At 34.7% G+C, this 14,863-nt stretch overlaps 1 pseudogene; it reads left to right on the forward strand.

The window, feature by feature from the left end:
* The first annotated feature begins 8,601 nt into the window (after positions 1-8,601).
* On the forward strand, positions 8,602-13,926 carry LOC140803925 (11-beta-hydroxysteroid dehydrogenase A-like; annotated as a pseudogene).
* The last annotated feature ends 937 nt before the right edge of the window (positions 13,927-14,863 follow it).

Here is a 14,863-nt window from a genome sequence, read left to right on the forward strand (position 1 = left end):
AATGTGCCGTGGCGATACCACCACTATCCGGCACTTCTGTCACAAGATAACTCGTCTAATACCTGTCATCTAATATCAAGAGAACAAGTACATCAATCAACTTAATGCGAATATCAATGCAATAAGGTAAAGTATGTGATTTAGGGAAACTCGAGTCAAACCTCCCTCGAGTTGTGCAATCCCAACTCAACATTAATTTATACCTTTATCTTCTCGCTCAGAAGAAGAAGAAGTCCCGACTCTATCTCGGTCCATTCTCAATCTGGAAATGACAATATAAAACAGGCACAATATCAATATCAGTTCTGAAATCAAGACTGTCTCTTTAAATCTGAAACGATATATCGAGAATCATAATATCAATATTTCATTCTCAATTCAACTCTGAATCTGATTAATCTGAATTAACTCAAATCAGCGGCATAACGGCACAATCTCAGTATTCCCGTCAATACCATATCACCAGATATTAATTACAAATCATAACCCATATTCGATACGATTTGTAATCAGTCTATAATCCAAATCTATTCAATTTCAATTAATATAATCTGAAAAATCATAACAATTCCAGAATCAATCTGTTTCCTGATCTGACTTCGGTTCTACGATGTCTAACATGTCAAGAACATCATATATGAATTATATCAAATTCCTACAACATCATCTTTTCAAATGATAACCGAACTCAATAAAACTTACGTCCAGTTGTAGCTCTCGTCGAGAGGAGTACGGTACTGTGTCTGGATTTAAATTCTGATAAACGGATCATTCAAATCCCAATTTAAAGCTTGAAAGAAAACTTGACAAATTCCTTTAAGCTTTCTCGATTCTTCTCTGGACAATTGAAAGAAATGGAAACTTATATATATCACTCAAGCATGGCAAGACAAGTGTCCACTCAAATCCCATTAATTGCACTTTAGTCCCTCAACTTTTCACTATTTGCAAATTGGTCCTCAAAACTCTTTTTAATTCAATTTCATTCCTAAATAATTGCAAAAATCTTGTAATATAATTCAACACTCCAAAAGTTTCCAATTATATACTCTCGGATTAAAATAATATCATCTTTATTATCTCGGGCCTTACATTTCTCCCCCTCTAAGATACGATTTCGTCCTCGAAATCACAGGTAATCAAGTCAGATATCAACACGAAACGTATACAAGAGGTAAATCAGAAAACTTATCTCAATGAATCAATTCTGAAATTTCGATCTCATATCAGATTCTGTCTTTCAGATATTCTCATTGACCTACTGACAATCTTACTGTGTTTTCAACCACATGATAATCTTCATTCTGAATTCTCTTACTTCTACTGATTCTGATTCCAATCTGGAATAAGAATTCACTAAGTACAATGTCATAATACTTCTCCAATCCTTCTGACAGAATCAATCTCGTATTACTGGATATACAACGTCCGTATAAACCAATCTACAGCTCATCATATATCAGGACCATCAGCTATTATCAAATCTGTTTATCTCAATCAAGGACATATACTGTCTTCAGCTTCAAATACCAATCGTCATCATCCGACGTTGGTTTCTTAAATCTGTCCATTCTGAACTGTCTTAATAATTATTGTCATACAGGAATTCATACAGTGACAATAATTCTTAACGACTAGTACTAACATCCAGCACTAAAGCTGTATAGTGCTAACATCCAGCACAAAGCTGTACCAAAATCTTTCAATATCTGGCTAGTACATTCTGACTGTCTGTCAATCTGTAAAACAATCTAAGAGAAAGCTCATGATATACTCTATTACAAGTACCAAATCAATCAAAAGTCACAATCTGATATAATCTACTGTGGCATTCTGATCTATCTGACCACTTTTCTGACATCGATCTGTGTCAGTTGGTCATGTTTGTACGTTATCTGGTACAAACTAATAGATATAGATTGAACAATCTGTCAATCATAATCATATCATATCATATCTGGAAAGTATTGAAGTAATCTCATTATGAAATTCATCGAATTATACTCCCCATTTCTCGTCAGAACTATACAATTTCTGCAATAAATCTTCTGATTTCTATCTTTCTGTCTTTTCTGTTAGCGATTCAGACATATCAATACAATTTCTGTCAACATTTCAATACAAATTCTGTCATAGCTAATCTAATCTGTCTATATCAACTCTATCTTTTCGAATACCATACATTCTCAATCATCAAATTGAAAACTGAATCCACTACGGTACATTTCTGACCCTATCTGTGATTTCAGATTCGAACTATTTGATACAAACAAATCAGTTAATAATATAAATGAAAGAAAATATACCTACCTGGTATTCGGCTCTGACTATCTATATCAAGCTTTACTGTACAATTCTGACACATCTGACATCACAAGATAATCAGTCTCATACAAAATACACAATCACATATTTGTTACATTCTGATCACATTCTGAACTGCTGTAACTCTCGAATTTAACTCCGATTCGGTTGGAACTGTATATACTCTCATTGATTCACAATAATCTGCAGCATATACGGATTCAAAACACAGTAATATTACATCAGAGACGAAATATCAATATCCTATACAGATCTAGTGAGTTCAGTGAACTCATAATTCAATGATTTCTGGTAAACATCTTCATGTCATTCTAATCAATTGTTATATCCCATCTGCAAATAAAATATGCTCCCAAAAAAATATAAGATGTCTCAAATACTGATTTAGAACAATAACAATATTCAGCAGATATAAAGCAACAGTCGAATAAAATAATCTGCCAAATCAGACAAAATACATTTCTGACAATTCTGACATTTCTGAAATTTCTGATCTTTCTGATATCAGTATCAATCAGTCACCGATCACAATCTCAACTGTATCAGAATCAATCGGTATACTAACTGCAGGTATCGCATATTCTGAATACAATCTGTTTCAAGCAGGATTCATATCTGAATAATTTCTGTATACAATAATCCTTATTCTCAGAATAATCAATACAGTCTTCCGATAGTCGATTCGATCAATCAAATGCTGCAATTATATCAAAATCTCATAGATATAACAAGCATAGAATTATCAGAACATCTATGAAGATACTGACACATGCCAAAGAGAAACACTAAATCAGATGTAACTCCTGGTCAGTACTCTTCTACTGATCTTTCAATTTATTCTGTATCATTCTGTACATACAATATTATTCTGTACTGAATTCTAAAACAACAATTAGTATCTGATCTGAATTCAATTCTGAAATCTATCTTTCTGATATAAAGCAAATCTAAAATCTTATCTAGGCAAACATCTGCCAACTCGTATATCACTGGCAAATCTGCCAATGTTAAGCTCGATTTCAGTACATCTACTGAGTACATAAGGATACCATCTGTTCCTTTCTATAACAATCGAGTCATATACGACAATATCAAAGGAATTCTAAATCTAGAATCCTTATTGCAAAATCTCTACTCATTAGCTATCTCTAATCTGAATCTTACAATGTCTGGAACAGATTCTACAATATTTCCGTCTTTCTGTACTTGATCATTATATCACCAATATCAGTAATGCAGTCAAATCAGACAATACAAGTACACCATACTCTGTCTCGATTCTCATTCTCATCTTACTGTAGTATACAATATATCACAGAAATCTCTGAGATCAATCTTTCTTTCCCCAGAAGGTACAAAGATTAATACTACAGCAATACAGACCCAACAGATAATGCATATCTCCATGCAACTCATTCCAGGATAATCTTAAGAAATGCATTAGTATATATCAATACATATGCAACATAATCATAAAAGATCAGTACCTGTCACTATGTCATCAAGTGTGTCCTGGGTCTGTTCCTCAATCACATATCCAAATGGTCCAGCCCTCTAAGATCTTCGGGGACCTCTCTGTGGACAAACCTTAGCAAAATGCCCTGGTTGTTTACAGATATTGCAACGACCAAGCACTCCTTGGCAATGTCCTGTGGGATGTCTTCCTCCGCAAGTTTTGCAGTACACTCCAGTATAACTCGAACTAGAATCACTAGAACTAGAGGAACCACTCCCTAACTTCTTGAATGACTTCTTTTGAGTTTTCAGCAGATCTTGCTTTCCACTCGTGTTGCCACGATCAACTCGAAGAGGGGATTGCTGTGTCTGGGGTTGCTTCACACACAACCTTGTTAATTTTCTAATCAAACTCGCCTCCGCTCTCTTCGCTCTACTCAAGACATCAGCAAAATGGTGAGGTCGTTGTATGTTCATCAATGCAACTATCTCTGAGTTCAATCCTCTGATGAATTGATCCGCTACAGCTTCATCATTTCCAGCTAAATGAGGAACAAAACGCAGTAGAGTAGAGAATTTAGCCACATATCCTTCAATATTCAGTTGCCCTTGGCTCAAATTCTCAAATTCTGCTCTTTTGTCCTCCCGGTAGGAAACAGAAAAAAATCTTTGATAGAATTCAATTTTGAAAACTTCCCACGTGATCACAGTACCACGTTGTGCTAATACTCCTTTGATTGTAATCCACCAACTTCTGGCAGCCTCTCGTAACTGGTGAAATACCAATTTAACTCTCTGTTCATCTGTACAATCGAGTAAATCAAACAAAATTTCTATATCATCAAACCAGTTCTGACAATCTTCAGATGTCTCGGTACCACTCAGAATCGGCGGCTGTAATAACTGAAATTCTCTCATCTTAGCTTCTATCTGAGTTTCTGATGCATCTGTCTGTTCAGTCGAAGTACTACCCCTTTCTGGAATTCTCCGAGGCGGTATATCTGAATATCAAACAAATCAATACCCAATCTATATAATCTGTCTCAGCCCTCCTCTGATCATATACCTCTGATTCAGACTCGGTTGTGATTCATTCTTGGTAATTATATGCTGTAATCAACTCAGATAACAAACAGCATGTAATAGGGAAAGCAATAAATCATGCTAGCACACACAATGTAAGTCAACATTGAAATAATTCTCATGCTAGCAATCACATGCAAGGAAAGATAATTTCCCGCTCATTCTCTTCTATCTCAGTCTAAAGGATCTATCAGCTCTGACTATCTCAGCCTCAAGGATCTATCGCTCTGATACCACCTGTTGTGGGGACCCGGACGCTAATCTATTCCTTAATCGTCTTTAGGAATATTAAATCATTCATAATAAACAGGGTCTAAAATTTTTTTTTTTTTAAAATGCAAAGCAGAAACGTAATGTAATTAAATTCAAATTACATATTAACCATGACATACAATTATTGTATAATCTACAATAATTCAACTAGGTTCAACTACATGTCAGTCCTGAATCCTAAGTTGCTTCTGAAGCCCGGATCTCCACGTTATCTAGTCCAGCCTCGTTCTCTTCTTGACCCTGGTTCTATCCCACCTGTTGCCATGCACACATACAAACAAGACAACAGCCGGATAACTCCGGTGAGATATAGATATCCCAGTATAAATCATGTATACATGCAATCATATAAATCATATAAGAGCATATAACACAATCATATCCTATATCAACCTCATGATATAAATCAATAACAAGAATAAATCATATTCTAAACATGTACCCTAGTCAGGAACATAATTCAATATCTAGAATAAATCCTATTCTAGGCATGTACCAATATCAGGAACATAAATCAATATCAAGAATAATTCCTATTCTAAACATGTACCAATATCAGGAACATAATTATATTCAGGAACATAAATCAGTATTAATCAATACCATAAGATATAACTGTCACTCAATCCAGTGACTCTACATTTTAGACTAGACTCAATCCTAGCCTAGGGATCCCGGTTTCCAGATGTGGTATTCCTATATCGATTTCCGTAAAGGATGGAACCATAATCTCTATTACTCGATATAACCAGTGCCCTGGTATTCCTATTTCGAATTCCGTAATAGAAGAATTCCAATACCCTTTACTCGATATAACCAAATATGGTGTTCCTATATCGAATTCTGTAATAGATTCCATTACTCGATATAACCAAATATCCAATGTCCTGACCTATCCGTCAAGGGCTGTAGCTCTATCGCTAATATCTTATCTTGAGACATCGTGCAATGTGCCGTGGCGATACCACCACTATCCGGCACTTCTGTCACAAGATAACTCGTCTAATACCTGTCATCTAATATCAAGAGAACAAGTACATCAATCAACTTAATGCGAATATCAATGCAATAAGGTAAAGTATGTGATTTAGGGAAACTCGAGTCAAACCTCCCTCGAGTTGTGCAATCCCAACTCAACATTAATTTATACCTTTATCTTCTCGCTCAGAAGAAGAAGAAGTCCCGACTCTATCTCGGTCCATTCTCAATCTGGAAATGACAATATAAAACAGGCACAATATCAATATCAGTTCTGAAATCAAGACTGTCTCTTTAAATCTGAAACGATATATCGAGAATCATAATATCAATATTTCATTCTCAATTCAACTCTGAATCTGATTAATCTGAATTAACTCAAATCAGCGGCATAACGGCACAATCTCAGTATTCCCGTCAATACCATATCACCAGATATTAATTACAAATCATAACCCATATTCGATACGATTTGTAATCAGTCTATAATCCAAATCTATTCAATTTCAATTAATATAATCTGAAAAATCATAACAATTCCAGAATCAATCTGTTTCCTGATCTGACTTCGGTTCTACGATGTCTAACATGTCAAGAACATCATATATGAATTATATCAAATTCCTACAACATCATCTTTTCAAATGATAACCGAACTCAATAAAACTTACGTCCAGTTGTAGCTCTCGTCGAGAGGAGTACGGTACTGTGTCTGGATTTAAATTCTGATAAACGGATCATTCAAATCCCAATTTAAAGCTTGAAAGAAAACTTGACAAATTCCTTTAAACTTTCTCGATTCTTCTCTGGACAATTGAAAGAAATTGAAACTTATATATATCACTCAAGCATGGCAAGACAAGTGTCCACTCAAATCCCATTAATTGCACTTTAGTCCCTCAACTTTTCACTATTTGCAAATTGGTCCTCAAAACTCTTTTTAATTCAATTTCAATCCTAAATAATTGCAAACATCTTGTAATATAATTCAACACTCCAAAAGTTTCCAATTATATACTCTCGGATTAAAATAATATCATCTTTATTATCTCGGGCCTTACATTTCGCGCATGTGCGCGCTTACATGTCGCGCATGTGCGCGAATGCACATCCTCGCACATATATTTCGCGTCTTTTCTCGTCTTTTCCGGTCCGATCCGTTCCGTCTATATTTACCTTAATTAATCAATAAATCATTTGAGATTAATCTTAAATTACGATAATTATACCCAAATCATCTCATATTACGATAATCGAATTCTCGGGCCTTACAGTTTTACTCCCTTCCGACCTCCATTTCATATAATATTTAACCTTATTTAATGGATGTTTTAACATGATAATAAAATGTTGAAATTAATTAATGTATTTAATTATGAAGTTAAATTGTTGAAAGAATAAAGGAAAAATATTGAATATTGAAATTTGATTATATATTTGAAGAGACCATCCCCACGTGATAAGATTCATTTTGACTAGTTTTAGCCAACGCCATTTCATATAGACCGTCAAGTGTTGATCTGTCCAGCACATTAACCTGTTTTTTTTTTTTTCGAAATTGAATTGGACAAGAATCAGGAGTACGTATCTTGAAGTTTTATGGAAACTATATCAAATTGATGCGGGAAGAACATGAAACAAGAACCGTTTGCCCCAAACTCAGTGTAAGACGTAAAAGCGTTCACTCATTTGCTTCATCTCTAGTTCTCTCCAGAGAAGCAACAAGGTGCGAGTATGTCTCTTGTGAGACGGTTTCACAAGCAATTTCCCCACTGTAAATAGAAAATCAGAACAAGAGTCATCAAAGTTGACTAGCCGCCACAACTTCAAAGGAAAAACCCTTCATCACCAGGAAAAAATTAACAAAATTTCAATCGAATCAGTACAAGTACCTGAGCAACCTGATAGGAAGAAATTGAAAGCGACAATCAAAAGATCAACGGAGCTTAGGCTGAAGCTTGAGAGCTTAGGCTGAAGCGTGAAGGAACAATAAATATTTGGCTTACTAATGGGCTATACAAAAATTTAACCTAATCCACAATTAAAATATATAATAATCTTATTTTTTTTTTGTACCCTGCTCTGGAGCCCACATCAGCCTTTAGGGTAGCTCCGCCCCTGTGTATACTCCATGCATTGCTGCCACCAATACTCTCTCCATGCATCTGTATATAATATTAACAAGTATTCATATATATATATATAAAGTTTTGATATCCTGCACACCTACCATGCACACTTTTGTGAGCACCTATGAGGTGTCACTCACCCATTGGATGCACAATTTTTCTATATTTCATCACATCCAATAAATGAGTGACACCTCATAGGTGCTCATAAAGGTGTGCACGGTAGGTGTGCAGGATATCAAAACTATATATATATATATATATATATATATATATATATATATATATTCGCTCAAAAAATAATTTTGATCTAAATTTGCAAGATTTTGCTCTCTTATCCATCGATATTCAAGCTACAATGGAAATAGTTCACATGTTTCATGATTTGGTGGCTCCCCCCTTTCACCTTCTTCTCCCTCATGTTCTTCTTGCCACCTTTCCAGATTTTCAAGTTCTTCCTCTCTGTGTTGGGCACCCTTTTCAACGAAGATGTCGCCGAGAAAAAAGTCGTCATCACCAGCGCCTCCTCGGGCATTGGCGAAGTAAGTCTCAGATATAAATGTAAGAACTAAATTTGATTTCATGCATAATACATGGGGGCATTGGGGCTGAACCAAGATTCAAAATTACTTGGAGTTGGCTCCGTCACATACTGTATCTAATAAAATAGATAATTAGTTAAAAAATTTAAAATAAAAAATATGAAAACATTGATTTCATGAAAATATAGAATAAGAGTATTTAATATTTAATATCTTAAAAAACATGGAGCTAAAAAAGTACTGAGGTTGTGCTCTTCGACTTTTCTTAGAATAAAACTCATTAATTATTAAATTTTTATCAATTTTTTAACCAAATCTCGTTCGATATAGATTACCATAGAATCTCCGAAAAACTCTGCTTCCATCTTGTCATGAAGAGCTGTTTTAACAAGTTTCATTGCTGAAAATGCTCGTTCCGTTGTTGCTGTAGAAATAGGTAGAGTTAAAACAAGACCTAATCAACCTGTCAATTAAATAAATTTATCAGATTCGATAAATAAGTAAACGGCGTAGATGAAAATGTATAAATCACATGTCAATCAAATCGTAGGTTCCTGACTTATTTGTCTCCATTAATCTTTGACATAATTCAGAAATAATTGATAAATTCTAAAATATTTTATGACCAGCAACATCAAGTTTATAGTGATCCAATTGCATTCTCAAATGATGCAAATCTTTTTGAAGAAATCAAGATAACAGAATTTTTCAACAAGTCGATAGATATGATCACCATTAAGAACCTTAAACTTTTCTAGGTTCCAAATCACAACTAAGTTTAAGAAGTTCAACTGTCTCATCCTTGAATCTATTATTAAGCTCTTCAATTTGAAATCTATTGTAGCTGTAAATACATCAAATCGATAATAGTGCTCAACTGTGATTGAATCATTTTGTTGACAAGAACGGCCTGTACCAAATTTATAATGAGCTTTGATGTGAGGTATCTCAATGTCATACTTGACACAAACTTCTTTCACATGACTAAGTAGGAGATCAAATCCTTCTCTTCTCAAAGTACGAAGCAAAGTTTTAATCGTTAAAACATAATCCATTGTAATTAAAATATCAAGAGATTTCTCTTGCAATGCTTGACAAAACATATTTGTTATCCCCATTATCTTATGCATCAAGTGTAATATGAATATGAAATCAAAAGAATTCATCGCAATCAATGCACCACTAGCTTCACCACGAATGGAATTAGAAGCTCCATCTTTCACCATATTTTCTAACACGGTAATCACAGACTATACATATCAATCATGCTACAAAATGAGTCGAAATTAGAACTCCAACGAGTCTTTCCAGGTCGTAATAAATTTCCAATTTGATTACATCCTCTACCTGTATCATGTTCACTAGTAGCTACCATATGCACAACTTCAATTATTTGAGCAAAATGTAACTCACCGTGCTGCTTAGGAGATTCATTGATGAGATTACAAATGGAATTCAATTTTGAAAAGAATAACAAAATGGATACCTTTATTTCAACAGCTGCAGTTAATGCTAGTTGAAGCCGATGAGCAAAACAATGTACATCATATGCACACAAGCAATCTTACAAGAAAAGAGCCTGCAATCCATTCCAAGAACAATGCATATTGATATCATATCCCTGTCCATGGATGTTGTGGATATGCAAGTCATAACGACCAAGTGCATCAGATATTTCTTTCTTAAGTGTTGCAGCAGTTGTATCTGTCACGTGTACAATGGCAAAGAACCGCTCTCGTAAAAAGCCTTCAATATCCACAAATCTTAATACAATAGCCATCTGCTCCTTGTTAAATGCATCTATCACGTCATCAACTAAAATGAATAATTTTGTATCCCAAATTTCTTTATGAATCTTGGCCTCTCACTTGGTTGGAAATGATATTCAAGAAATTTATCTGAATACCATGTGAAGTATACTTTATATTCTTTGGAGCTTTCTCTAAGACGATGTCCCCAATACTCTTATTCATTTTTCCTATAAAATCTATCATCTCGATAAAATATCCACGATTATTAGACGATGGAGATTCATCATGCCTTCTAAATGCACATGCTTGCAAAATGAGCCATCAAATGCTTTCAATAGTTGCTTTAAGTCGTAGTCTGTTCTTCTGAAAATTGTGCATTTATCACTTTGTCAATATGACGAGGTATATTTATCAAATTATGAAGATCATTGTTATGTGGTGAAGTATTGTATCCTATATGCATAAAAAATGTGCATATAATCGCCATCATTAACTCGCTTCCAATATTTGAATCCATCTATTGTAAATACAGTAATACGAGGATGCTTAAGTTCAAACAAGAAGCACAAAAAACAAAATGCAGCATCTTTCGAAGGAGAGTACTCTAACCAAGTAAATTTTTTAAACCAGTGACTTTTGAGTAGTCGAATTTGACTTGCAAATTTGGTCGGTGGATACTCATTCTTAATTGGTCGATATGGCCCCATCTTTATATAAGCTCGTCTAATTTCATATATTTGATTAACATGATATTTTTATAGCAGAGTACGTAATGCCAGATCAGGTTCAAGAGAACTTACATCAACATCAATTCTGGGAGATTTTTTGAGTTGTTGATCACTCGGATTTGAGACATCAATATTGGATGGAGAATGCTCCTGACTTGTCAACTTCTGCTCTTTTTGTTTAAAAAATGAGTGGATGGTTTTTTTTTTCTTCATTTTTGAGTTTTTTTCCTCCTTGGTGTCGTCTACACCATAAAATATCACCTTTAGTTTAACTTATTATGGCTAACTGAATCAAATCAACATTATCGACATTAAGTAATTGTTACTTTAATCCAATTAACCTCGAGCAATTATAATTATTCCAAAACAATTCCCGAAGTTAACATTTGACAATCTTAAGGTATAACACATTTAAAATAAAAAATTTGCAGCCTCATAAGTTCGAAAATCTCATATACATAATTCTGAATTTTTCAAAAATTCCTACAAAATTTCATAAATTCGTATTTATATTTTCTATAGCCTCTAAACATCCAAATAATAAATAATCAACGATAAAAATCGAAAATCTCCAATATAAAATCTCGAAATTCGAAATGATACCCAAATAAATTCCGAAAATTTACCAGTACCTCCAATCTTAGAACAACAAGACAAACGGTAGTAAGTCTAACACTAAGATTTTCTCACGATTTTCGGTGAAAACGACGACAGATGGGCGACGGCTGATTTCAAGACGACAAAGAAACTTCGAAAATTTGGTATTAAAAGAAATCTTATGTCGTGGGCTTTCCGAATCTACAATCGATTTTGAAAACCGGCTACCGACGGTGAAGTTACGGCCATTTCAAGTAACAAAAATTGTGATGGCCGGAGGGAGAAGAATATAACTGCCGCAAGGAGAGAATATGAGAGAAAAAAACTGATTGGGCTAGTCAACAAAATTTTGAAAATAAAGCCGAGAGCCCAACCCAGCCCCAGTGTTGCTCCGCCCTGTGGCGTTGCTGACAAAACCACCTTATAAATCAAAAGTTTTTACCAAACAAAATTTTAAGAGTTTATAAGAACCGTCAAAATAGTTTATTTTAGTTTTTACCAAATTTTAAGATTTTTTGGGCTTCGTAACACAGCTTATAAACGGTGTCAAAACACGCATTTAGGCCTGTAATGATGTGTGATCCAGTGTCCATGTTTTGAGTGTAAAATTGGAAACGTTTATGTTTTTTCTTGTTGGTGGCAATTAGAGTGTTGCATATGAATATGCTAAGAGTGGGGACATGTTTGGTTCTGGCGGCGAGGGAAAAAGTCCTCCAAGAAGTGGCGGAGGTGGCTAGCGCGAGCTAGGGTCGCCGAACGTCGTAGTGATGCGCGCCGACGTTTCGAAGGTGGAGGACTGCAGGAGGGTTGTTGATCAGACTATAAATCACTTTGGAAGATGTAATAATTTCATTTCATCGATTGTTACTTAAAATTATTGATGTTATTCATAGTATGATCAACAATCCACACACACATATTCTATATCCGAGATCTTTTAAATCTGCATGTGCTTCACTGATGTATGTGCAGTGGATCATCTTGTCAACAATTTTAGCTTTAAACAAATTATGGTATGTGATACAATATTATTTACTGTGTGTGTATATTTAGTTAAATCTTTGGAGTGTCGACTTAGCCAAAATGCCTGATTCTTTGATTTCAATACAGTTTTACGAGCTAATTGAGAATGGAATGACTCCTTTATTTGTAATCTTAGCGCAACTTTGAATTTAGGAAGTAGTTGTACCAATAGTATATGCATATGTTGTGGCCTGATAGGATATCAACTTCTGGGGCTTTGTTTATATGACTCGATTTCCTGCCCCGTATTTCCGAAACAGCAGAGGCCGAATTGTTGTGCTTTATTCATCGGAATCGTGGTTGCCGGCGCCAAGAATGAGTTTGTACAATGTGAGGTGAGTTAGTTACCTGAATTCCTTGCACATTTTATGATTTTGTAGTCTGTGCTGGTGACTTCTTGTATTAAATTCTTGATTCATCAGGCTACTAAAGTGGCAATCCTCCAATTTTTCGAGACGTTGAGGGTCGAGTTTGGGCCTGATGTCGGCATTACCGTTGTGAATCCGAACTGACACAAGGAAAATTCTTGAACAAAGAAGACTAGCCGGAAGTTGATGAAAACTTGAGAGATGTAAATATTAGAAGCAAACAGGGGAATTGTATGATAAAGATTCATTTTTAGGAAATTTTCCAAAATTTTAAGGCAGTTTACCCTAGAGGAAAAACCTGGTTTGGTTTGTAATTTTAATCTTGTGTGTTCTTGAATGATTGTATAAAGGCACAAGTGAACAGAATCCCGGTCCAAAGGGTCGAAAGCTGCGCGAAGGCGATAGTCAGGAGCGCATGCAGGGGAGAACGATACGTGACCCAACCGTGGTGGGTTCTGGTCACATTCATCTGGAAGCTGTTCTTCGCTGAGATGGTGGAGTGGGTGTACAGATTAATGTAAATGACTAGCCCTGGAGAGCAACCGACCGGAGCTAAGGGCTTTCTCTACCCGGAGACGGTGCAGATGCAGGAGCTGAAGGAGTTATGTAGGTTATATGTGTTTTGTTAGTGTAGGTCCAAAATTTATAATTATGTACAATTTTTTTAAAATTTAATTTAGTGCTTGCAAAGTTTGTTTAATTAATATAATTTTTTTAAAAAAATTAATTTGGTTTTGGTACAATTTTTACTTTAATTTTATATTAAATATATATTATATTATAATTGTAAAAACGAATAAGGGATATAATGCAATTTTTCAATGATGAATGATGCAGACATGCACAGAAAGAGTTTATATAAGTTTTTAAGAAACCGTTTATAAGTTGTTGTAAAGTTTATAATATTTTATAATTTGGTTGGTTAAAAAAGTTACAAATAACTTATTTTTAGTTACTAAGTTGTTTTAAAAATAAGAATCTTATTTTAATATTTCAACTTTCCAGGATATCCTTATTGAAGGATCGTTTGCAGAGCACCTTGAAGTGCTTCAAACAAAATATTTTCAAGAGCTGTAATAGCTCGTGTTCAAAGAATGTATACACCCATGAATTAGACCGAGTTTGGTATAGAACCAAGCGGAAAACATTCGAAATAATCATTCGTTAAGTAACACTGATATATTTATATATCTTGTGTAACTGAATAACCAAAAGACTATATTAGTTTTAGTATTCGGTAGTTCAGTTATGGTAGGAACTGAACCAACGGATGCTCTAACTGGTAAAATCAGTTTGAGAACAAAAGTTAAACAGTTAAATACACAAGATATGTTTATGGATGTTCAGAGATTTCAACTGCTCCTACATCACCCCTTCTACCATCTCGGGTAGGACTCACTAGAAGACTTTGATCGATACAAATAATTGTACAAACCCACTCAGCTTAGGGCTTACCCACTGCCTTAACTGAACTCCTAGACTAGACTGAAGGCAGCACCTTCCAGTCAACACTTCTTTAACGTTTATGTGAGAAAGACTACATTACACAAGTTTAACGTCTTTGTGCAATATTGTATTTGAGTGGTGGTATGTGTGTGTATGTGAGAACTG

The sequence above is a fragment of the Primulina eburnea genome, chromosome 10, assembly GCF_022965805.1.
Source record: "Primulina eburnea isolate SZY01 chromosome 10, ASM2296580v1, whole genome shotgun sequence".
Taxonomy (NCBI): domain Eukaryota; kingdom Viridiplantae; phylum Streptophyta; class Magnoliopsida; order Lamiales; family Gesneriaceae; genus Primulina; species Primulina eburnea.